This window comes from Camelus dromedarius, chromosome 6, assembly GCF_036321535.1.
Source record: "Camelus dromedarius isolate mCamDro1 chromosome 6, mCamDro1.pat, whole genome shotgun sequence".
NCBI lineage: Eukaryota > Metazoa > Chordata > Mammalia > Artiodactyla > Camelidae > Camelus > Camelus dromedarius.
In genome coordinates this window covers 54,829,136-54,854,606 of record NC_087441.1, presented here as the reverse complement: position 1 = coordinate 54,854,606, position 25,471 = coordinate 54,829,136, and the positions used below count along the sequence as shown (strand labels likewise).

Genomic DNA, 25,471 nt, shown 5'->3' with positions numbered 1-25,471 from the left:
TTCTAAAAGAAATAATCAGATATGTGTAAAATATATGAAAAGCAGTTTAATTACAGCTCATTTACAATAGTGAGAAAATTGGACACTGATGTCCAAAATAGAAATTTACTAAAATCTATTATACCTACTACTGAAATCCAACATTTGTAGAGTTCTCTTTGTTGCCTGACTTTCCTTTTTGTTCCTGCAAGATGAGCCATGTGTTTTAAAGCATCTTCTTACATTTTATTCTACCATTTGAACCTGGAGATTTTTCAGGTGATCTTAATCATAATCTTATTTAACAAGAATCTGTGCATGTTTCTAGACATTGGGACGTATTTATCATACTTTTAAATTGAAAGTAGTAATTTTTCAAAAGTAATCTGTAATTATTTTTAATGCATAAAATAAAACATTGAACATTACCTTTAGATGGTTGGATTATTAGGGATTCTGTGTGTGCATGCACTTAATTTCCCATGTTCTGAAAAATATAGTTTTCTTCTTTGCTCATATATTAATTTTATAATTAGAAACACTTATTCAATACATTAATACAATGCATATTATTTTTGATGTGTGAAAATGTACATACAATTTATAAAGAAAAATCAAGAATTCAGCAAGGTAGCAGGTTACAAAATTAATGTTCAAAAATCAGTTGCATTTTTTACACTAACGATAAATCAACAGAAGAAGAAAGTAAAGAAACAATCCCCTTTAAAATAGCACCCAAAGTAATAAAATATCTGGGAATAAATCTAACCAAGGAGGTGAAAGAATTATACACAGAAAACTATAAACCACTGATGAAGGAAATTAAAGAAGACCTTAAAAAATGGAAAGATATTCCATGCTCTTGGATTGGAAGAATCAATATTGTTAAAATGGTCACACTGCCCAAGGAAATCTACAGATTTAATGCAATCCCTATCCAATTACCCAGGACATAATTCACAGAACTAGAACAAATCATAATAAAATTCATATGGAACCATCAAAGACCTAGAATTGTCAAAGCATTACTGAAGAGAAAGAAAGAGACTGGAGGAATAACTCTCCCAGACTTCAGACAATACTATAGAGCTACAGTCATCAAGACAGCATGGTATTGGTACAAAAACAGACATATAGACCAATGGAACAGAATAGAGAGCCCAGAAATGAACCCACAAACTTTTGGTCAACTCATCTTCGACCAAGGAGGCAAGAATATACAATGGAATAAAGACAGTCTCTTCAGCAAATGGTGTTGGGAAAACTGGACAGCAGCATGTAAAACAATGAAGCTAGAACACTCCCTTACACCATATACAAAAATCAACTCAAAATGGATCAAAGACTTAAACATAAGACAAGATACAATAAACCTCCTAGAGGAAAACATAGGCAAAACATTATCTGACATACATTTCAAAAATTTTCTCCTAGAAGAAATAAAAGCAAGAATAAACAAATGGGACCTAATGAAACTTACAAGCTTCTGCACAGCAAAGGAAACCAGAAGTAAAACAAGAAGAAAACCTACGGAATGGGAGAAAATTTTTGCAAATGAAACCGACAAAGGCTTGATCTCCAGAATATATAAGCAGCTCATACGACTCAATAAGATAAAAATAGACAACCCTATCCAAAAATGGGCAGAAGACCTAAACAAGCAATTCTCCAAGGAAGACATACAAATGATCAAAAGGCACATGAAAAAATGCTCAATATCACTAATTATCAGAGAAATGCAAATCAAAACTACAATGAGGTATCACCTCACACCAGTCAGAATGGCCGTCATTCAAAAATCCACAAATGACAAATGCTGGAGAGGCTGTGGAGAAAGGGGAACCCTCCTACACTGCTGGTGGGAATGCAGTTTGGTGCAGCCACTATGGAAAACAGTGTGGAGATTCCTCAAAAGACTAGGAATAGACTTACCATATGACCCAGGAATCCCACTCCTGGGCTTGTATCCAGAAGGAAATCTACTTCAGGATGACACCTGCACCCCAATGTTCATAGCAGCACTATTTACAATAGCCAAAACATGGAAACAGCCTAAATGTCCATCAACAGGTGACTGGATAAAGAAGAGGTGGTATATTTATACAATGGAATACTACTCAGCCATAAAAACCGACAACGTAATGCCATTTGCAGCAACATGGATGCTCCTGGAGGATGTCATTCTAAGTGAAGTAAGCCAGAAAGAGAAAGAAAAATACCATATGAGATCGCTCATGTGTGGAATCTAAAAAACAAAAACAAAAACAAACAAACAAACAAAAACAAAGCATAAATACAGGACAGAAATAGACTCACAGACAGAGAATACAGACTTGTGGTTACCAGGGGGGTGGAGGGTGGGAAGGGATAGACTGGGATTTCAAAATTGTAGAATAGATAAACAAGATTACACTGTATAGCACAGGGAAATATACACAAAATGTTATGATAACTCACAGAGAAAAAAATGTGACAATGAGTGTGTATATGTCCATGAATGACTGAAAAATTGTGCTGAACACTGGAATTTGACACAACATTGTAAAATGATTATAAATCAATAAAAAATGTTTTAAAAAAAAAGAATTCCATTTTGAGTCTCTAGTACATTTTCTGTGCACACAAACCTTTTCATTATTTTAGAAAACTGTGACAGTAAATATATTATTTTGTGGCTTGTTTTCAAAAATAACATAATAGTAAATAAACACACAAATTATCATGGCATTCAATATCCAGCTCATTCTGATTCTGCTCTAACTTTCTAGCCTTATTTTCTATGACTCTATGTGCTCTACCTAGTGTAGACCCACTGAGTGTTTTTCAACCATACATGACCCCTCTCACTTCCCTCCTGATTTTTTTCTAGCCATAGATTGTGCTAGCCTTAACAAAATCTCAGTCTGCTGAAACACACTAATTATTCAAGGTGAACAGAAACATTATTTTCTCCATGAAGTCTTTTATCTTCTTTAACATTTCTGGGATAAAAGAGAATCTTTATTTTGAATTCCTATAGACTTTTAATTCATGATTCTTATAATGCCAGTCATGTAGAATCATACATGAGGGTACGCTTTTTGCCATCACTTTTTTTCACCATTTTGTTAAATCTTTCTGTTGACAGGGATTATTTAGCATCTATTATGTTCCTGACAAATAATAAATGTTTAAGAATGCTTGTTTGTTGACTGACTGAATGACTATTTCTCCAAGTTGAGAATTCCTAGCTGGAGATTAACAAAAATAAAAGTACTAGCAATTGTATTTGGTGAATCAATTGTGAGTTGTTAAAAAACAAGTATCTAGATAAACAAGATTATACTGTATAGCACAGGGAAATATATACAAGATCTTGTGGTAGCTCACAGCAAAAAAAAATGTGACAATGAATATATGTATGTTCATGTGTAACTGAAAAATTGTGCTCTACATTGGAATTTGACACAACATTGTAAAATGACTAAAACTCAATAAAAAATGCTAAAAAAAAAAGCATCTAAATCATTTCTAAAAATAATTATAATTAAAGTAATTAAAATAAACCCAAATCCCTATACTGGTCAATTCATTTCACTCTGACAAATTTACCCTTTTTAAGAAAAAAAAAAAGTATCCTGAATCAGAGATCTAAGTATAGCATTTTGATTCTGCATAGTTTTCAAGGTCATGCAGGACCTTAATGGACATCTTAACATATTCTCTCTGGATCATTTCTTCTGGTAGCTTGAACTGCAATTAACATGAGTGTACTAAGGAAAAGAACTACACTAAAATTTAAGACTAAACAGGCCTTGCAACCCATTTAATTAGGCTGTATTTTTTGGTCTGTGCGATGTATTATCGATTTCGGTCAGTTGTTATATAGCATTATCACATCAGTGTGTCTGAATTCAGATTTTACTTTACAAAGTAGGAAAAGCATTTGCAACAGACAAGAGTTCTGTCACATAGCCACAGTCAGGGTTCCTAAAAATGAGCATCTCCTTTTCATTAAAAAAAATTTAATGTTTATTATAAAATAGAATGAAATACAGCTTAAAGCTAGGATCCAGATGTCAGTCATGGAAGCAGACTGGTCCTTCAGAGGAATCATGATTCAGGGTTTCAGACAAGGAGGAAAAGAACCCCGCCATGAACATGATAAAATTAGATCTGATTTGTGTGCATTGGTAATCCATATATTGAGGTCAGGAACCGTGGTTGAAGTGCACCATTTATGAGCTGCTCTTCCCTGTCTCAGAAGTAATCTGAAACACTGCAGCAGAGGCTTCATAACATTATTTAATTGGGTTATCTTGAGTAGAACTTTCTAACGGAAAAGAAGAGCACTGGAGCACACCCAAGATATAATTAGCTGCAGCTTTTGTTTTGCTGTACAATTATGATTGTAGCATATATCTTCACAGCCCTCAATATATAGAAATAGTCTGAATGTTTTGTACAGTGTCAACAATATCTTCTCTTCCACTGGAGCATTCTATGTTGTCAAAAGTAAGAAAAAGTGATCAGAGAAGATAGGAGGGTTGAGTTTATATCTTTCTGAGTGGTTTTAAAAGTATGTTAAGAGGGTACGTGTGTGTGATGTGTATGTCTTACTGTAATACTAAACCATGCAAGAGTGTATTACTGTTTTGTGATATTGAGATCTGACAGCACATCAAGATGTTCAGGTGAAAAAACAAAGTAAAACAAGACAAAATATGATCAAAACACAACACATAAAGCCCTTTGGAAAGAAAACCAAAAATTACTATTTTCTTTTTTGGTCTTTCATGGGTCTTTCCCATTTTCAGTGACAAACTAAAGATTTTTTTCTTTTTATAATTTCTGTTTTAAAAGCCTCTATCTTGAAAGCCTTCTGTGGTTATCAGTGGGAGAAAACTGTGAAGTCTTGGATAAAGCAGTTTAAGTTGTTAAGCACAAAGATTACTTATGAATTTTTTTTAACCTACATTCAATTACTCTTATCCGTGCATCAAATATTCTGCTGGGATGTGGAGAAGTGGGTTTTAATATTCAAACCCGATGCTGACCTTTCAAAGTACTCTTCCAGCAGCTAAATACAGAAGTCTTTAGGGAGTGAGCACAAGGGTTTGATCATTTCTATGAGACACCATGTTTGCACTGATAAAACAGTGGTTGGCCAACAGTCCTCACGTGTGTAATGGCATATTATACATTGAGTGTCCCAGCAAACCTGTGTTCTCTCTGATACCCAGCCTTGGAAAGAGCTAGGATTCAGACTGATTATATGTAGCTTCCACATGGTGACCTGGGCCTGAAATTTCAAAGTCATCTTTGCTCCTTCTTCCTCACCCCACACTGAGTATCAGGGCTCATCAGTCTGTCTTCAAATCCCTTGAAGACAAGTTTTGCCCAGTAAAAAGCCTTTCTATCACTTGGGGCATCTCTTGCCTAGACTGCTCCTACAGCCTTTTAAACTGTCCTTGTGCCTCCAGCTTTTCTCCCTTCAATCTAGATTTGGCATTGCATCCAGTGATCTTCTTAAACTATAAATGTGGTCACTTGCTTACCTGCCTCCAAACCCTTCCAATTTCTTTTAAGGTGAACTGAAAACTACTTTTAAAGGCCTTCATGGTCTGCACCCTATGTATCTTCCTAGTTACACTCATCTGGAGCTCCTTGCCTTTCATCCTACGCTGCTGCTTTCTGAACATCTTGTTCCCAGACTGTACCATTCCATTGCTATTTTCAACTCTATGACTTTGTCCTTGCCTCAACTACCACCTCCTGCCAAGCCTTTATCCCTCACTTAATTGCATGACTCATTCTATCTCATTTTTAAGACCAGGCTTAGATGGCATTGTCCTCAAGAAGCCCCAAGGGATCTCTTGTCATGATTAAGGGCTCTTCTTGAGCACTGGAGTATCTGCACACTTCTGAAGAACTCAATGCTCTGAACTATGTTTGATCATCTATAAGTTTAAAATACCCAAAGGGCAAGTGTTCTTATCCATTAGTGTATCTAGCTCTGCTCTCTGCCTTCAACAAATGAAGACACATGGGTACTCTGTTAAACTCTTCCCTTCACATGCAGGTGGAGGAACCTAGGAAGTTGTCATCCTTTTCAGTGGAGGAGAAAAAAAAAGGGACCTTTATTGCCACATCTTGGACCACTGACTTTCCCATCAAATAGATACAGCAGTCCTATGCAGAGGCCATATTCACCTTACATGCACCAGGACAGCTACATTTGTAGTTAAAATAGTGATACCAGTGGCTAAAAAGTCACTGTCTTGACCATACTGACAGCATTTCTACTGTTATAGCCAAGTGGGCCATTTCTTAGACCCCCTGCTATTAAGAAAGGAGCCAAAAATATACAATTGAGAAAAGTGAGTTTTTATAATAAATCATGTTGAAAAACTGGATATCTACATGCAAAAGAATGAAACTGGACCCATATCTTATACCATGCACAAAAATCAACTTAAGTGTATTTAACCTTAAATTTAAGACTTAAAACTGTAAAACTCCTAGAAAAAAAACCATGGGCAGTAAGCTCCTTGACAACAGTCTTCAAAGTTTTTTCTGGATTTGACACTGAAAGCAAAGACAACAAAAGCAAAAATAAACAAAGTAGGATTACATCAAACAAAAAAATCTTCTGTACAGTAAAGGACACAATCAACAAAATGAAAAGGCAACATACAGAATGAAAAAGGCCTGTATGAACTCTGAGATATCATTAAGAGACACAATTATGTATTATTGAAATTCCAGAAGGAGAATAGAAAGAGGAGGGGACAGAAAGCTTATTTAAATAAATAATGAATGAGAACGTCATAAATTGGGGGAGAAATTAAGACATACAAGCTCATGAAGGTCATAGGTCTCCAAAATGTCTCAACTCAGAAAGATCTTCTCTAAGATACATTATAATAAAACTGTTTAAAATCAAAGACAAGCATACATTTTAAAAGCAGTAAGAGAAAGGAAATTCTCACATACAAGGAAAACTCCATAATACTAACAGCAGAATTCTCAGCAGAAATCTAGCAAACCAGGAGAAAGCAGAATGATACACTCTAAATACAGAAAGAAACAACTGCCAGACAATAATACTTTACTGAGTAAACTGAGTAAAACTGTCCTTTCGAAATGAAAGAGATAAAGATTTTCTCAGACCAAATGAAAAAAAAAAAAGCTTTGGGAGTTTATCACCATTAGTCCTGCCTTACAAGAAGCACTAAAATGATTTCAAGCTAGAATGAAAGGATACTAACAATATGAAAATACATGGAGGTAAAAACTCACTGTAGAGCTAAGAACATAGACAAATTCAGAATACCCTAATACTGTAATGGTGCTATGTAAATCAATTTTAACTCTGGCATAAAAGTTAAAAGACAAACATTAAAATAACTATAGCTACAATAATGTGTTAAATGGATACACCATATAGAAAAGATGTGAATTGTGATGACAATAACAAAAAATGTAGGAGAAGTTAAACATAGAGCTTTTTTACACAGAAGTATATATAGTAGATAGTGTATGAATCACTTACGAAGCTAGTATGAAGGTTAAAAGTGGTAAAAATAATTATTATAACAATAAATTGTTAAAGTATATACAAGATAAAAAGATGTAAAATGTGACATCAAGAACACAAAATGTGGGGTTGGTAATGTTGTTGGGCTTTAAAAGGGATCAAAATTAAGTTGTTATCAACTTAAAATATACTGTTATAGGTTGTTACATATAAGCCTCATGGTAATCACAAAGGAAAACCTATAGTAAATACAAAAATAAAGGGAAGTAATATAAGCATATCACTATCATCGGTGTCATCAAACCAAAGGAAGAGAGCAAGAGAAGAACCACGGAAAAAAGAACTACAAAAATAGCCAGAAAACAATGAACAAAATAGCATTAAGCACATACCTGTTAGTGATTACTTTAAATGAAAATGGACTAAATTCTTCATTTAGTGGCTAAATCAAAAGAAAGAGAGTGGCTGAATGGATTAAAAATAAAACCAAAAAACCAAAAAACACAACTGATCTGTATGTTTCCTACGAGAGATTCACTTTAGATGTAAGGACATACACAAACTGAAAGTGAAGGAATAGAAAAAGATATTCCATGTAAATGGAAGCCAAAAGCAAGCTGGAGTAGCTCTGTTTCTATCAATCACACACAAAAAAGACTAAAACAAAGACATGACATAATGATAAGGATGATCAATCTAACAAGAAGATAAAACATCTGTAAATATTTTTGCACACAAGATAGGAGAGCCTAAAGATATAAAGCAAATACTAACAGACCTGAAGGGAGAAATATACAGCAATACAATAGTAATAGGGGATTTTAATATCCCACTTGTATCAGTGGTAGACCATCCAGACAGAAAATCAATAAGGAAACATTGACCTTCAACAACACATTAGACCAGATGGACTTATCACATATTTACAGATCATTCCATCCCAAAGCAACCAAATACACATTCTTCTCCAGTACACATGGAGCAGTTTCCAAGACATATATTAGGTCACAAAACAAGTCAGTAAATTTAAGAGAACTGAAATCATATCAAGCATCCTTCCCAACCACAATGATATGAAACCAGAAATTACATGAAGAAAAGTTCCAAATGTATAAATATGTGTAGATTAAACAAGATGCTATTAAGCAATTAATGGGTCAAAAAAAATTAAGAACACTGAGACACTGAAAATGGAGATATAATATAGCAAAATTCATGGGATGAAGCAAAAGTTGTTCCAAGAGAGAAGTTCATAGCAAAAATGCTACCTCAGGAAATCAGAAAATTCTAAAATAAAAACCCTAACTTTATACTCAAGAAACTAGAAAAAGGACAGATGAAGCCCAAAACTAGTAATAGGAAGGAAATAAATATGAGAGCAGAAATAAATGAAATAGAGGCTAAAAAAGGCAATAGAAAAGACCAGTAGAACTGAGATGGTTCTCTGAAAAAGGTAAACAACTTTGACAAAACTTCAGCTAAACTCATGAAGAAAAAAAGAGAGGGAACTCAAATAAAATCAGAAATAAAAGAGAAAATGTTACAACAGATGCCACAGAAATACAAAGAATTGTAGGAGACTACTATGAATAACTGTATACCAACAAATTAGACAACCTTGATAAATGAATAAATCATAGAAACATACAATCTTCAGACTGAATCATGAAGAAATACTAAATCTGAACAGACCAATTACTATCAAGGAGACTGAATCAATAATCTAAAACCTTGAACAAATAAAAGTCCAGGACCAGATAATTTCATTGGTGAATTCTACCAAGAATTCAAAGAATTAACACCAACGCTTCTCCAACTCCTCCAAAAAGGGTAAGAGGAGAGAACATTCCAAACTTATTTTACAAGGCCAGTATTACCCCAATAACCAAAACGAGATACGGAGGCCACGAGAAAAGAAAATGACAGATGAATATCCCAGATGAACACAGGTGCAAAAAATATCAACAAAATATTAGCAAATTGAATTAACAATACACTAAAGGATTTATACACGATAATCAAGTGGGATTTATTCCAGAGATGCAAGGATCATTCAATATCCACAAATCAATGTGATACACATTAAAAAATGAAAGATAAAAATTATATGAACATCTCAATAGATGAAAAAAACTGACAAAATTCAAGATCCATTTATAATAAAAAACTGTCAATAAAGTGGGCATAGAGGTAATGTACCGCAACATAAGAATGACTATATATGACAAGCCCACAGCTAACCTTATAATAGTGAAAAATTTTCTTCTAAGCTTCTAAAGCTTTTCTTCTAATATCAGGAATAAGGATGCCCACTCACTACTTTTATTCAACATAGTATTGAAAGTCCCAGCCAGAGCATATAGGCAAGAAAAACAAGTAAAAGTCATTCAAATTGGAAAGGAAGAAGCAAACCTGTCACTACTTGCAGATGGCAATATTATATATAGAAAACCCTAACGATATCATCATAAGACTGTTAGGACTAATAAACAGATCCAGTAAATTTGCAGGTTACAAAATCAATACACAAAAATCTAATGCATTTCTATACATTAATAATAACCTATGAGAAAGAGAATTAACAAAAACAATCTCATTTACAATTGTATCAAAAAGAGTAAAATATCTAGAAATAAATTTAAACAAGGAGGTGAAAACTGTCTATTGAAAACGATAAAACATTAACAAAAAAAATCGAAGGGATTACAGATAAATGGAAAGACACTCTGTGCCCATGAATTTTAAGAATTAATATTGTTAAAATGACCATATTGCCCAAAGCAATATATGAATTAAATGCAATCCCTATCAAAATTCTGGCATTTTTCACGGAAACAGAATAAACAACCCTAAAATTCAAATGGAACCTCGAAAAACCACAAATAGCAAAAGCAATCTTGAGGAGAAAAACACACACACAAAGTTCGAGACAGCACATTACCGATTTGAAAATATACTACAAAGATATATTAATCAAAACATTTGTGCATTTTTGGTGGGAATCTAAATTGGTATAGCCACTATGGAAAACACTACGGAAGTTCCTCAATAAATTAAAAGTAGAATCACCATGTGATCCAGCAATTCTACTTCTTGGTATTTATCCAAAGGAAATAAAATCACTATCTTGAAGAGATATTAGCACTCCCAAGTTCATCGCAGTCTATTTTCAATAGCCAAGTTAGGCAAACAACCTGTCTACTGACCAATGAATGGATAAAGAAAATGTGTTAAATAAAATGTGGTATATATGCGTGTGTATATATATATATATATATATATACACCCAGTAAAATATTCTGCCATGAAATCCTGCCATTTGCAACAACATGGATGAAACCAGAAGACATTATGCAAATGAAATAAGCCAGAAAGAGGGAGACAAATACTGCATGATATCACTTTTAATGAATGGAATCTTTAAATAAAAAAAAATCAAACTCATAGAAGTAGAGAACAGAATGGTCTTTACCAGGGCCTGGAGGTGAGAGGACAAGGGGAGATGTCAGTCAAAGGGTAAGAATTTCCAGTTATGTGAGATGGATGAGGCTAGAGATCGAATGCAGCAGACGGGATGACTATACTTAATAGTGTACTGAACACTGGAAAATGCTGAGAGCAGATTTCAGGTGCACTCATCTCACAATCAAAGTGGTCGCCTTGTGAGGAAATATGTTAATTAGCTTGATTGTAGTAATCATTTCACTGTGTATATATCAAATCGTCATGTTGTACACCCTAAATGTAGACAATTTTGTTTAAAAATAAGAGAAATTTTTCTTTTGCCTTGACAGAAAATTTTCCCACATAATTCTGAGTTTTAGATATACTTCTTCAATCAGCTTTTAATTTCATGTAATCTTGGGAATGTTTGCATTGTGGTAAATTGTGTTTGAATTGTGAATTGTTTCGCAGAAAATACTGGAAAGAGAATAGCTTGGGAGTACAAAACAGATACCAGAAAGAGCATTGATGTACTATCAGAAAAAATTTAATCATCCCCATTACATTCTTGTACTGTCTTTTGGTTTTTCCTGTGTTCCCCAAACACATTCCCTTACTTTCAATCATTGTTGGAAGTCTTTTAGAGTATGACTTAGCTTAGGATTTCCCAACTTTTAGGGGAGAGATAATACATTTTTAACAGGTTATATCCATTTCACGACTAGGGCACAGACTATATAAACTGAAGCCTGGTAGTTGTTTGTTGTTTTATTACTTTTGTTTTTTTTAATGAACCACCACTGATTTAAGAGTAGAGGGATATTTCTAATAGGATGTAGGGTTAACTGGTAATCTTAATTTTCAATAATGTGCATATTTTTTGTTTTTTTTCCTGTCTACAGGCACTTTAGAGAAAGGCCTAGTGAGACTGCATGTGCCTGGAAGACAAAAGCCACTTAGCAAAGCATATTTACCTTTAAAATAATTTTAAAAAGAAACTTCATGTATCAAACAAAGTATACTAATACAAAATCTATTCTCAGTGCCTGGCACTAAATGAATGAATAATAAACTTATCTTTTATTTTTGAAGTTACTTTTAAAAACTGTTCAGAATGTTGGCATGTAATCCAGAATACTAAGACCAAATTTTTAAATGTAAGATGACATATTTACTTCTATTTTGCAATTTGTTTTTATAAATAATTTTTATTATACAATCAATATGAAATTTTCTTGTTACAAGTTTTGAGGGAATTGGAGAAAAGTGGGATCTATAGTTTATCTTTTTAAGTAATTGCTATAACAAGGTCATCACTAAATTATTTTAATTACCAAAAGTTATGACACATAACTTTCTAAAGTAATATGGAAATATTGACGCGCATCACTCTCTTGTTAAGATCCCTGTGCTTAACAGAAAAAAGAAAACGGGGTGTGTGTGTGTGTAAATAATGTGGCCACGTGCACCCTGCATGATCACATTCACTAGAAATTACCTATCCTCTGATTCTATCTTTGACTCTTATAAAGAAACTATGTCATTGGTGCAGGCAGTTTCCCCCCCACTCTCTGATGTCCTCATACCAACAACAATCTGCTAGGAGGAGTGGAACTTGCAGTTAGATGTACTCTGATACAATTTGTAATTAGTCTCCCAGAAATGAGAGCAATGTTTTGAAAAGTACATGCAGTTTTGAATGAGAACAATTAAAAATTATCTTTGTGGTTGGTTCCTTTATTTTCTTGTTCCTGCTTATGCTGTTTTTCAAATGATTGATTTTGTAATCACTGGGTTTCACTTGATAAATGAAAATTATTGCAAGCAATGTCCATTATGCAACGAAATTTGATGTGCTAACAATACTTTGAAGGAATTTATCTATATTTTTCTCTTTCATATTTAATGGAGCATACACACACGCACAAGCACACACATGCACACATACACATAAAGAAACAAAAATGCTAATTCCAAATTTTTACACTGTTGTTCTGATTTATCACTTTCACCTTTTCAATTTGCATTTTTAGAAAGGGAACTTCCATTTCCCCATTTGATACTAAGTTCTAAAATTTTCATACCTTAGACTTAATCCTAGGGTTTAAGCTTAATCACACTTTATTAGAAAAAAATAGAAGCTCATATTCTAGATTGTAGTTGAAGGGAATATATTAGTTTCCTAGGGCTGCTGAACAAAACATCAAAAATTGAATTAAACTTAAAACAACAGAAATTTATTGTTTCACAGTTCTGGAGCTGGAAGTCTGAAATCAAGATGTCGGTAGGGTCACACTCCTCTGAAACCTGTAGAAAAATCCTTCTTTACCTCTCCCAAGCGTCTAATGTTTTGCTGACAATCTTTCATATTCTTTGGCTTAGCGCTGCATACCTCCAGTCTCTGTCTGTCTTATCACGTAGCCTTCTTCCTAAATCTCCGTGTCTTCACATGGCTGTCTCCTCATAAGGACAACAGTGGCACTGGGTAAAGAGCCCTCCCCACTCCAGGATGGCAGCATCTAACTTAATTAATTACATCTGCAACAACTCTTTCCAAACAAGGTCACATTCTGAAGTACTGGGGTTAGGAATTTTATATGTATGTATGTGTGTGTGTATAAAACAACTCAACCCATAACCGGACCCAACAATATTTAGAAGTGTGGAAGTGAGTCTTGGCATTCTGACTAAGCTAAGACATTGGGCGCATTATCAAACCTTCTCTCAGATCTCATTTCATGCCATTCTTCCTTCTCCCATGAAAACTTTGCTCCAGATATTTTCTCAACATTTTACATCTCCCCTCCATTTTTACACATTGGTTTGGTCCTCTTCTGTATGCTGTCTCAGTCTTCATACTTAGTCTTCATCTGTGGAGCTCTGATCAGTTGTACTTACATAGTCATCAATATAATAGTGATTTCATTAATGTCTTTCTCCTTAAATAAGCTGGAACCTATCTAAATACAAAGGCTCTAATTCTTTTCCCATTATTATGACCACAGTGCCTTGCACAGTGCCTGAAACAGAATATTCTGTAGTGATATTTTTGGGGAAATCAATGAATATATTTTCTTTGCATCAGGAGCAAAGAAACAGTACCATCATTAGGTGTAGGAAGTCTTAAAACTACATAAGAAAGTATGGCGTACAGTATAGGATATATGCAATTAATAATCATGGAAGAAAAACAATGCTATACACATAAGAAAAGAAGGAAAATGCACGGAAGCTTAGAAAAAGGGATCTAGAGTAGGAAAATATGTCACAAAGTCATACAAAGTAATGACTTTAGGAAAATACATTAGAAATAAATACTTGTGATTTCATAACCATACAGTCTGTTTCTAAACATGCATTTCCAATGTACCACGGCATTGTGACTAAGATTAACTTCTCTGGAGTCATGTGGTCTGGGTGGAAATCAAGCCCTTGCTGGCTGCGTTGTTTGCAAGTATTTTCTCTCGGTTGTAGGCTGTCTTTGCATTTTGTTCATGGTATCCTTTGCTGTACAAAAGCTTATAAGTTTGATTAGATCCCATTTATTTTTGCTTTTATTTTTATTGTCTCGGGAGACTGACCTAAGAAAACACTGGTACAACTCGATGTCAAAGAATGTTTTGCCTACGTTCTCTTCTAGGAGTTTCATAGTGTTATGTCTTCTATTTAAGTCTTTAAGCGATTTTGAATTTATTTTTGTGTACGGTGTGAGGGAATGTTCTAACTTCACCGATTTACATGCTGCTGTCCAACTTTCCCAGCACCACTTGCTGAAGAGATTGTCTTTTCTCCATTATATTTGCTGGCCTCCTTTGTCAAAGATTGATTGACCATAGGTTTGCAAGGGTCTATTTCTGGGCTTTCTGGTAGACTGGAGTTGTCTGTTCATTGTTTCTTCAAGGAAATTCTCTTGATCTTTTAATTGGGAGTAATTCCTCTGCTTTTTCATTTTCTTATATTTCTCTAACTCTATGAGTTTAGTAAAAGCAGTTATCTACTGTGGTCTTGAAGAGCTATTTTTATGTGGAAGTGTCCCTATGCAGCCTCTGTGAGCGTAATATTTTTGTTGTTAGTGTGGATGCCTGCAACTTCTTTCCTCAGTGTGTGCTGGCCATTACCCCCATGGTAGGGGACGTGATTGGTGTGATGACCAGAGCCTGCACTGGGTGATGAGCAGGGTCTCTTTTTTTTGCTCTGTGGTTGTCACAGCTCTGTTGCGGGCAGTGTATGCTCCCAGTTGTTGGAGTCAACACCCCCCCCCATCTGTCTCTCAACTGTGATGTGGGGTGGGCGGGACTAGAGTCCTCCCACTGTGAGAAGAGCTGTGCAGGAGCCATCCACTGCAAAGTGTGCTCTATGGTGTCACCTGTCACCCCCCGGGTGGGCTCACAAAGTACCTTATTTTTGGTACTGCCCTCAGCCCCATCTCAACTGTGGGAATTCAGGCAATCGACCTGGATGTCCTTCAGTCACTGTGCTCACAAAGCCATTAGCACAGATCTGATGGCACAGAATCACTGAGGTCAGGCACTCAACCCACTGTAGTAGCTACTGAGTTAGCTCATACCCCGGCCCCACTCTGTGTGTGCATGCCTGCAGAGCTGGCAACTGTACCTGCCCCAGCCATGGAAGCACCAGGAAGCCACTAGGATGCCCCACTGCCTGCAGCGGGTAAATACATGAAATGCACAGCTGCTAGGACACTCAGATTTCAGCCCTGCTTCCAAAGTCACGAGGCCCCTGGTGACTGGCTTGGATTTCAGCTTCACCTCTGCTTGAGGGCAACCTGCCAGTGCTTGCACACTCCCAGAACTCATAGAAGCCTGCTGTGAGCATGCCTAGAATGAAGCTGCTAGGGTGGGCTTCACCCCTCCCTTCAAGTATGTATGTTAACAATGGGGCTTCAACGCAGATCAAGGCTCCTTCCTGTGCATACTCCCAGTTGCATCCTGGAGTCTGCTGTCTCCACACAGCCAACCCCTGTCCTCTCCCCGATCTGTCCTCTGAAGCCCGAGTTTCAGCACCCAGCCCCCGCTCACACTAGCAGATGAGCATCTCAGGTTGGGCAATGCAGCAAGTTGGCCCGGACCTCTCTCTGTTCTGCCTGCTACATACTGGTTCCCGCACTCTCCTGAGCCTGTGAAGCTCCCTTTCTGTCCTAGCTGATTTCCCCACTGAAGGGGCTTCCTAGGATGAGAGAATCTTTCCTCTTTCACAGCTCCCTCTCAGGGGTGCAGGTCCATCCTAAGCCCTTCTTTTCTCTTTTGTCCTACCTCGTCATATGGAGATTTTTCTTGTAATTTTGGTTTTATGAGATCTCCTGCCAGCTTTTAGCAGGTATTCTGTGAGAACTGTTTCACATGTTGACGTATTTCTGATGTACTTGGGAGGAGATGAGCTCCACATCCCTCTACTTTGCCATCTTGATCCAGATGACTGTTCATCTTTGAATCAACTATGAGCATCATAGTTGACAAATACAGTGAAAGGGAGGTGGTCTTAAATGCTGTGTTTGTCTTTCATTAGATACTTCCTTGAAATATTATGGAATTTTGGTAAGCATATGAAGAAGAACATTGGATCAAAAGATTTTAGTCACATAAATTCTTGTAGCATCTTATTAAGACTGATTTTATAATTTATGAGCCTCATTTCTTGGGTTTCCTCATAGAAGATACTATAGTAATAGTTGATTCAAACATAATCACACAGATGTCATTTTATTCAATAATTCCAAGAGACAAATATATCAGACCCTTCACATAAAATAGAATTAAAATACTATGTATTATTGAACAATTGTGATTTTACGTATTTCTGGGTCGTTAAATCTTTTAAGGAAGGAAAATTTGTTTGATTTTAAGTAAACTGACAATATTTTCACAGGAATAGTATTTTGTTATTCCTACATAAAATTTCTACATAGAGGACAAGCACAAGATGATGTCTGATTCATTAATCTGTTTGTCTTGAAACCATACTGCCCTATTGACAACAATATTGTATCATGTGAACAATGCCCAGACTCACTTTAAAAGTCATTGAAAGGCAGACTGCATGTACACCAGATTTATTGAGACATCCAGAATTTCATTTCATGAATTCCAAATGTTCAATTATAGCTTGGAGAGTTTTTATGGGTCTTCTAATTTGATTCTGTGGTTGTTGGAAAATTGGGAAATTAGCAGCATATTGTCATTACCTAAGTTTTAGAAAATAGTCAATGACAAAAAGTGTGAGAGAAAAAAAAAATCAATATAGCTAGGAAATGGAGAATTAAGGTAAATTTACCAAATGGATTTTCTCTAACCCATGTACTTTCAAATACATTTTGGAATAAATAAACCTGAGTATGAACACCTATACATTCTTCAGTCCTTACAGATTCTAAGAGGATACCTAATCTGAAAGCCCAAAAAGTACAGTAAGTTTGTAGACATTATTAACAATCTTGCTAACAGCCATTGTGTGTAAGTTATGACGATTCAAACACAGGAGAGCTGACAAGCAATTTATTCCACATATCAATGTTTGTATTTATGTTGACCCACTATGCCAGCAGCCAAAACAAAAAATCACCAACTAAATTACTATATGAAAGTTCAACAGTTAATGACGTAGACTAACTGTAGTATATCCTTCACACACACATGCACACAAACCACACAAACACATAAAAATATAAGTAACAAGTTACATTTACATTTATGTTCCACCTCTATGATTTGGAATAATTTGCACTTGGGTACTAAAATATTTGAATCCTACAAATTCACAGGAAACCAAAGAATCACTACTTGAATCCTCATAAAGAAGTTGCATTTTGTTTATAAAAAGTGCAAAAGACTAAATCTTAAACTACAAAATTTAAAAGAACATCCAAATTTGAGTGATGAATTTGTAGTAGGTAGCTTTGATGGCAGGCTGAAGCTTAAAAATTAAACTAACCTGAGTGTAAATCCTCACTCTAAAATTTAATAGCTGAGCATTATCGAAAATCAGTTAAATTATTGTTTTTCATCTGTTAATTAAGGAAAACAACTATTACCTCATGGGGGATTTGTGCAGATTAAATGTGGTAAATATACAACTGTCTTATATACTGCATAGTATCAATGGTAGATGGAAAATAAATATTTCACTTCTCTCTGCCTACGCTTTTTGTGCTGTTTGGTAAATTAAATTCTTTAATTCAGTTACTCTTTTGCAAATTGAAACAATTCCTGTACTATATACATGTTTCCCCTAAGAACTAGTACATAGAAAATTAAAGTGGGAATTATGTCTTATCTGAAAAAAAAAGAAGAAAAAAGCCAATTCTGGACATAGTAAGAATTGGGATTATATAGGGATTTAGCAGAGATTGAGTAATGGTTAAGATTAATGTAACACACAGACACAGCAACCAGACTACTTTAGGACCTTAACTGGATATGAAGGCTCTGAGTGACCAAGATGAGCAGTGTATACAACCTTAAAGAAGAGACCTGACTTATCTGGCAGAGACCATCTATAACATAGTTGCCATCAAAATTTATGCCACCATGTTCAGTCCAAATCCCTTGCGACCTTATAACTCGTCTTCCTTCTTTCAATGTTGTCCCGTTTAAGCATAGCTCCCAACAACAAATTTTTTTTAAATTCCAGTAAATTCACGGCACTTCCCTGCCTAAAATCTCCCAGCGGCCTCCCATGTTACCCAGAATAAAAATCCAGACTCCTTCCCAGGTACATTGAAGGCCTTATATGCTCTGGCCTTGCCTCTCTCCTCAAACCTTATGTCCTACCTCTCTGTTTCTTTCTCTTCTGCAGCCACAAAACCTTCCCGTTGTTAGGTGTAACACACTGAAAAGTTATGTTTTATACAGTTTTACATAAACTTTGTTTATATTTTTACTGTGGTATCCCCAGCTCCTCAAGTAGAACCTGACTCTCAATAAATATATATTGAGTATATTAATCAGTTCAACTCTGCTTTATTCCATGATGTGCAGTCTAGCTAATTAAATTGAACTGAATTGAACAAACTTACTGAGCACAAAGTATCTACAAGGCATAGAGTTATAGATTACAGACAACTATAGAGGTTGACAACATGTTCTTTCCCTCAAAGAGTCTATAATCTATAAGGGATACTGATATAGAAAAAATATATATAATAAAGTTTAAATTAATAAATACTGTAAGATGTAGAGTGTGCAGTAGAAACAAATGAGAAAATTTATTTTTATTCAGGAGGAAGCATTTAAGCTAGGTCTTAAGATATGGATAACACTTTTAAATTGTCATCATTACCAGCATTATTGCTTAAGTATCGCATTAATAAATATCAAAAGAAATAAAAATCACCTATAGTCCTAGTACTTCAAAAAAATTAATTTGGCTTTTTTTCATTTTACTCTCTTTATGTGTTTATACCATTTATATAACTGCAGTTGAAATATACATTCAACTTTTTATTCTACTTTTTAAAAACTTCATGGTTATTAAAAGTTTTATTTACAATTTTAAGTTAAATGACTGCATAATATTCCAGAGTTGATTAACCAAAATTTAGCTATTTTTTAATTGGTTATTTAGTTTCTTTTCAGTTATTCCTTAAAATGTATACCCTTGTAATGAACATACTAAGGCATACAGCTCACTTGAGAATCAGCAGGATTTCAACAATAAAAATGAAAATAAATCATTTTACAGACAGAAGAAAAGGGGATAAAGATCATGCATAACCTAGATATATAATAATTATTGCAATTTAGGATTGAAAGAATTTAAGACATCCTCCACTCACATTGTCTCATTTTCAGATGGGGAAATTGAGGTCCATGCAAGCTAAATAACTACAAATATGACACAGCTAATCAGTGGCAGTTTAAGAACGAGTTTCAACCTATAGTCCTCTAGATTCCAGTCACCCAAATCTGCAAATATGAGGCCCTCTAGTTATGAAATTTTAACACATCCTTTAAGAGCTGGTATTTCAGCCTTGGCTTTCTGGCAACGTCTGTTTAACGCTCATTCTTCATTCAGTTCTTCTTTTGGTTCCTCAGTCAGGCTTTATGATCTATATTCAATGGACCTGATTATTTTCCTCAAGTATTTATGCCCTTCTATCATGAATATGTGTATGTGTATGTATGTGTGTGTGTGTGTACATACATGTATATTTGTATAAGCAGTTGTTATATACAATTGTTTGGCTTATTTGTTTCACAGAATTTTTAAAAAATGCAATGAAACCTTACATGAGTTTTTCTTTCCTATTTGAATTTTGAGTTTGTGAATGCATGTGTGTGTGCGTGTGCATGTATGTGTTTATGTGTGTTTATTCATTAGACTGTCAATAGGTAGGACTTAGCTGTCTTTGTACTGTGATCTCTTCTTCCAGAAATATATAAGCTGAATTATGAATATTCAACCACAAGGATAGCTTATGTAATACATTAGATGTAATAATTTGGCATCCTGATTCCTATGCAAAAAAAAAAAAAAAGTTCTTCACCAATGGTGGGATGATGATGCTGGTAAATTCAATCTTAAGCAAAAGAACAAATTTTATAGTCTAAACACTTCTCTGCTTATTAATTCACCACATTTATATGTATAATTCTTTCCCTTAATTACATTGCTATATTTAGGTCAATGTATGTTACCACCTCAACATTTTAAAAACCAACCATTATTTTCAAGGGCTCTGACAAAACATGTTCTTTTCTGAACTTTTTAATTTTCTGCTTGGAAAAAAAATCATTTTGCCTCAAATGATTTGCTTGTTTCTCTTGAAAATATGTATGTTCTTTTTATACATAAGAACTTACACAGAACACCAAAAAAGCATTTTTCATAAATCCCAGCACTTTTGATCAGAACCATTTGCAAAATCAATGATAGGATCCTGTCTGAGATTAGTTGGCAAATTATTTCAAAACCCAAATCTTAATAACAATGTATACAAATATATTTCTTAGAGCACAGTTTCTTCAGTTCAATCATGAATTCAGAGCAGCCCAAGCTGTGCTATTTTGTAGGTGTGGAGGTTTTTTTTTTTTATATACCCACGAATTATTGTGCAGAGAGAAGATGTGAGCTGCAAAATTCAAAAGGAAAAATAACAGCATTTTTTATTATGTGGCAACCAGATAGATTCAAGCAGAGAGCTGTCCTCAGAAAATCACTCCATAGATTATGTCACATGATGGTGAATAATGTTCTGAAATTGAATTACATAACACATAAGCTACTTTTCAAAGTATGAAAATGAAGTTTTCATTATGCAGGAAGAGAATAAAATCAAATAGAAAAAATATTTTAAAAATGCTGTACCTAAAGTATGTTTTTCAGAAAAGTACAGAGGTATTATACACAGATATAGGTATTAGGAACAGGTTGGGCTATCAGATACTCAAATAAGTATTTGATAGATTGAAGATTATTGCATAATCATAATGTGCTTTATTCAAATTGAGTTTAATTTGTCCACTGAGGAAATCTACACTGAGAAAACCATACAGTCTTAGAAGTAGAAATTACTTCACCTAAGAGATCAACTCTTTATTGTATGGTTGAGAATTAAATATTTATCAAAAATAGAGGGTGGTTTGAGACTAGAATACCACTTTTTTAACTTTCCCTTTACTAACTCTATGACTCTATAAGACCATGTGATTTCCTGAGACTCAGTAATAGAAGCACAGAGCTAATTCAGGCTGCCATAAGAAAAACTGATTTATGAGGAACATTGCAGCATCAATGGGAAACTGAAAGACCAGCTAAATCTGAGGAGAAAATTAAAAGAAGCCAGAAGGAAGACTGGACCCCTGTATTACCAACAATTAAATCAGTTCTTTTTGACTTGGGACACATCTTCTTCAGGTAAGGTATCACAATTCCATCTTACTTAATTTCACCTCATCCCAAACCTTTCCATACACAAGCTATGAACTTATTCTTACTAACTGTAAATTCATTTCTGGGTCTGATTACTTTTGGATCTTCTATAGTTAATGGAATCGCTGCAAATGAAAATATAATGGAATTTTGTTGTTGTTGACTGGTTTGTTGATTAGCTGTTTTTTTTTTCTAAGCACATGTAGATATATGGAGTAGTGGGTTAGCCTTAATAAAAATGTTCATGCTTGATATAGGCCAAAGTTTTATGGTGAGGTAAAAATACTATTAAAATCATTAGATTGAAACAATTGTGCTTTAGCTTTTAGGCATGCAAATAAGAAAATAAAGAGCAGGGGCTAATTTAAAAATAGTTAAAATGCAGGGTACTGTGGTTTAATTTATGCCAGGAAGGAGTGATTACTTGAACGTTTCTCTCTTACTAGTGTCTGTGAATCTTTTGCTTTTCTCATGAAAAATTTTTTAAAATGTTATTTGACAAAAAAATCTTTTATCTTGATTTGTATTTTTAAATTGTAAGATTAAACATTCTACTACTATTTATTTCATAATCTTTGAATTCCTTTTTTTAAATTATGCCCTTTGGCCATTTACCTACTAAAAATTTTTGCATATTTAAAATTGATTTAAAAAACAAAATAAACATTGAACCAAAAAGAGATAATACTTAAGCTTTTGAAGAGTTTATGTTTTCACAGGATATTTAAATCTCTTAAAGATCAGCTGTAACATAGTATAGGGAACTTAGAATCATTGTTAGGCTTTGCAAAGACATTCATTTTGTTGCACTGTCTGGAGGAAAACCAAAAAGTCTAGGATTTAACAAGGTTTGGTGGAGAAACAGATACAGAAACATACTACAGATGCAGATATATATTCTCAGAGGATAGCTTATAGTGTTACAAGGCTACCTCAAGAAGTAAGAAAAATCTCAAATAAATACCCTAAACTTATACATAAACGAACTAGAAAAAGAAAAAGAAAATTTAAATTTAGTAGAAGGAAAGGAAAATAAAGATCAGAGCAGAAATAAACGAAATAGAGACAAAAAGTGGAAAATATCAATAGAGATAAGAGCTGATTCTTGGAAAAGTTAAACAAAATTGACAAAGCCCTAGCCAGACTCATCAAGAAAAAAAAGAAAGAACTCAAATATAAAATCAGAAGTGGAAGAGAAGTTACAACCGACACCACAGAAATACAAAGGATCTTAAGTGATTACCACCAACTGCATGCCAAAAAATTGGACAACCAAGACTGAATCAGGAAGAAATAAAATATGAACAGATCAATTACCAGTAATAAAACTGAAGCAGTAAATTTAAAAAAAAAAAAAAGCTGTCAACAAACTATTGCAAAAAGTTGAATAGGATGGAACACTTCTGGACTCAAACTATGAAGCCAATACCCTTATATCAAAAGTGAGACAAAGACAAAACAAAACAAAAATTACAAGCCAATATCACTGAGAACATAAATGCAAACCCTCAACAAAATGTTAGTGAACTGAATTCAACAGTATATTAAAAGGATCATATGCAGTGATCAAATGGGGTTTATCCCAGGGATGAAAGGATGTTTCAATATCTACAAATCAGTTAGCATCAGTTAACACGATACATCACATTAAGAAATTGAAGAATAAAAATCATATAATCATCTCAATAGATACAGAAAAGCTTTTGACAAAATTCAACATTTGTTTATATTAAAAACTGTCAACAAAGTGGGTAGAGAGGGAAGATACCTCAACATAATAAAGGCGTAAAAAAGACAAACCTCAGACCACATCATGCTTAATGGTGAAAAGCCAAAAGCATTTTCTCTAAGATTAGAAACAAGATAAGAATGTGCACTCTTGCCAGTTTTACTCAACATAGTATTTAAAGTTCTAGTCACATAAATAAAACAAGAGAAAGAAACAAAAGGAATCCAAACTGGAAAAGAAGAAGTAACACTGTCAATTTTTGCAGATGACATGATAATTTATATGGAAAATCCTATACACACCACCAAAAAACTTAGAGTAAATGAATTCACTAATATTTCAGGTTACAACATTAAATACAGAAATCTTTTGTGTTTCTATACACTAACAACAAACTACCAGGAAGAGAAATTAAGAAAACAGTTTCATCTACAATTGCATCAGAAAGAATAAAATACCTAGGAAAAAAATCTAACTTAGGAGGTAAAAGACCAGTACTTGAAAACTATAAGACACTGATGAAAAAAACTGAAGATAACACAATGGAAAGATAGACCATGCTGATGGATTAGAAAAATTAATATTGTTAAGATGACTACCCAAGGCATTCTATAGATTCAATGCAATCCCTATCAAAATACCAATGGCATTTTTCACAGAACTAGAATAAATGTCCTAAAATTTGTATGGAAACACAAAAGACCTCAAATTGTCAAAATAATCTTAAGAAAGAAGAGAGATGGAAGTATCATGCACCCTGATTTCAAACTACAAAGCTCCAGTATTCAAAACAGTATGGTTTTGGCACAAAGACACATAGATCAACAAAAGAGAATAGAGAGCTCAGAAATAAACTTATGCACTTATATGGTTAATTAATCTATGACAAAGGAGGCAAGAGTATACAATGGGGAAAACAAACAGCCTTTTCAATAAATAGTGTTGGGAAAGCTGGGCAACTACATGAAAGAGAATCAAACTAGACTACTTTCTCACACCATATAAAAATAAATTCAACATGGATTAAAGATTCAAATGTAAGACTTGAATCCATAAAACTCCTAGAGGAAAACAAAGGCAGTATACTCTTTGACATTGGTCTTAGCAGTATTTTAAAATATGTTTTCTCAGGCAAGGAAAACAAAAGCAAAAATAAACAAATGGGACTACATCAAACTAAAGAGCTTCCGCACAATGAAGGAAACTATCAAGAAAATGAACGCGCCACCAACAAAAAGGGAGAAGGTATTTATAAATGATATATACAATAAAGGATTAATATTCAAAATATAGATAGAACTCATACAAATCAATATCAAAAAACAATAAAACCCCAAATAACCCGGTTTTTAAAAAAGCAGAGGGCATGAATAGTCATTTTTCCAAAAGACACACAAATAGCCAACAGGCACATAAAAAAATGTTCAACATCACTAATCATCAGGGAAATGCAAATCAAAACCACAATGAGATATCACCTCATACCTGTCAGAATGGCTATCACCATAAAGACAACAAATAACAAGTGTTGGCAAGGGTGTGGAGAAAATGAAACCCTCATGAATTGTCGGTCGGATTGTAAGTTGGTGCAGCCACAATGGAAAAACAGTATGGAGGTTTCTCAAAAAATTAAAAGTACAACTTCCATTTGATCCAGAAATTTTACTTCTAAGTATTTACTCAACGAAAACAAAAACATTAATTTGAAAAGATACACACTCCTCTATGTCCATTGCAGCATTATTTTCAATAGCCAAGGTAAGAAAGCAACCTGTCTATTGATAGATGAATGAATAAAGAAGATGTGATGTATATAATATATAATAAAGTACTACTCAGCCCTCAAAAATGAAATCTTGCCATTTGCAACAACATGAATGGAACTAGAGAAATCATGCAAAGTGGGATAAGTC

At 34.3% G+C, this 25,471-nt stretch overlaps 1 long non-coding RNA gene across 2 annotated transcripts in view; it reads right to left on the bottom strand.

The window, feature by feature from the left end:
- The window catches only part of LOC105092262 (uncharacterized), a 333,225-nt gene that overhangs the window by 121,145 nt on the left and 186,609 nt on the right, over positions 1 to 25,471 (bottom strand). The gene's annotated exons all lie outside the window — the stretch shown is intronic.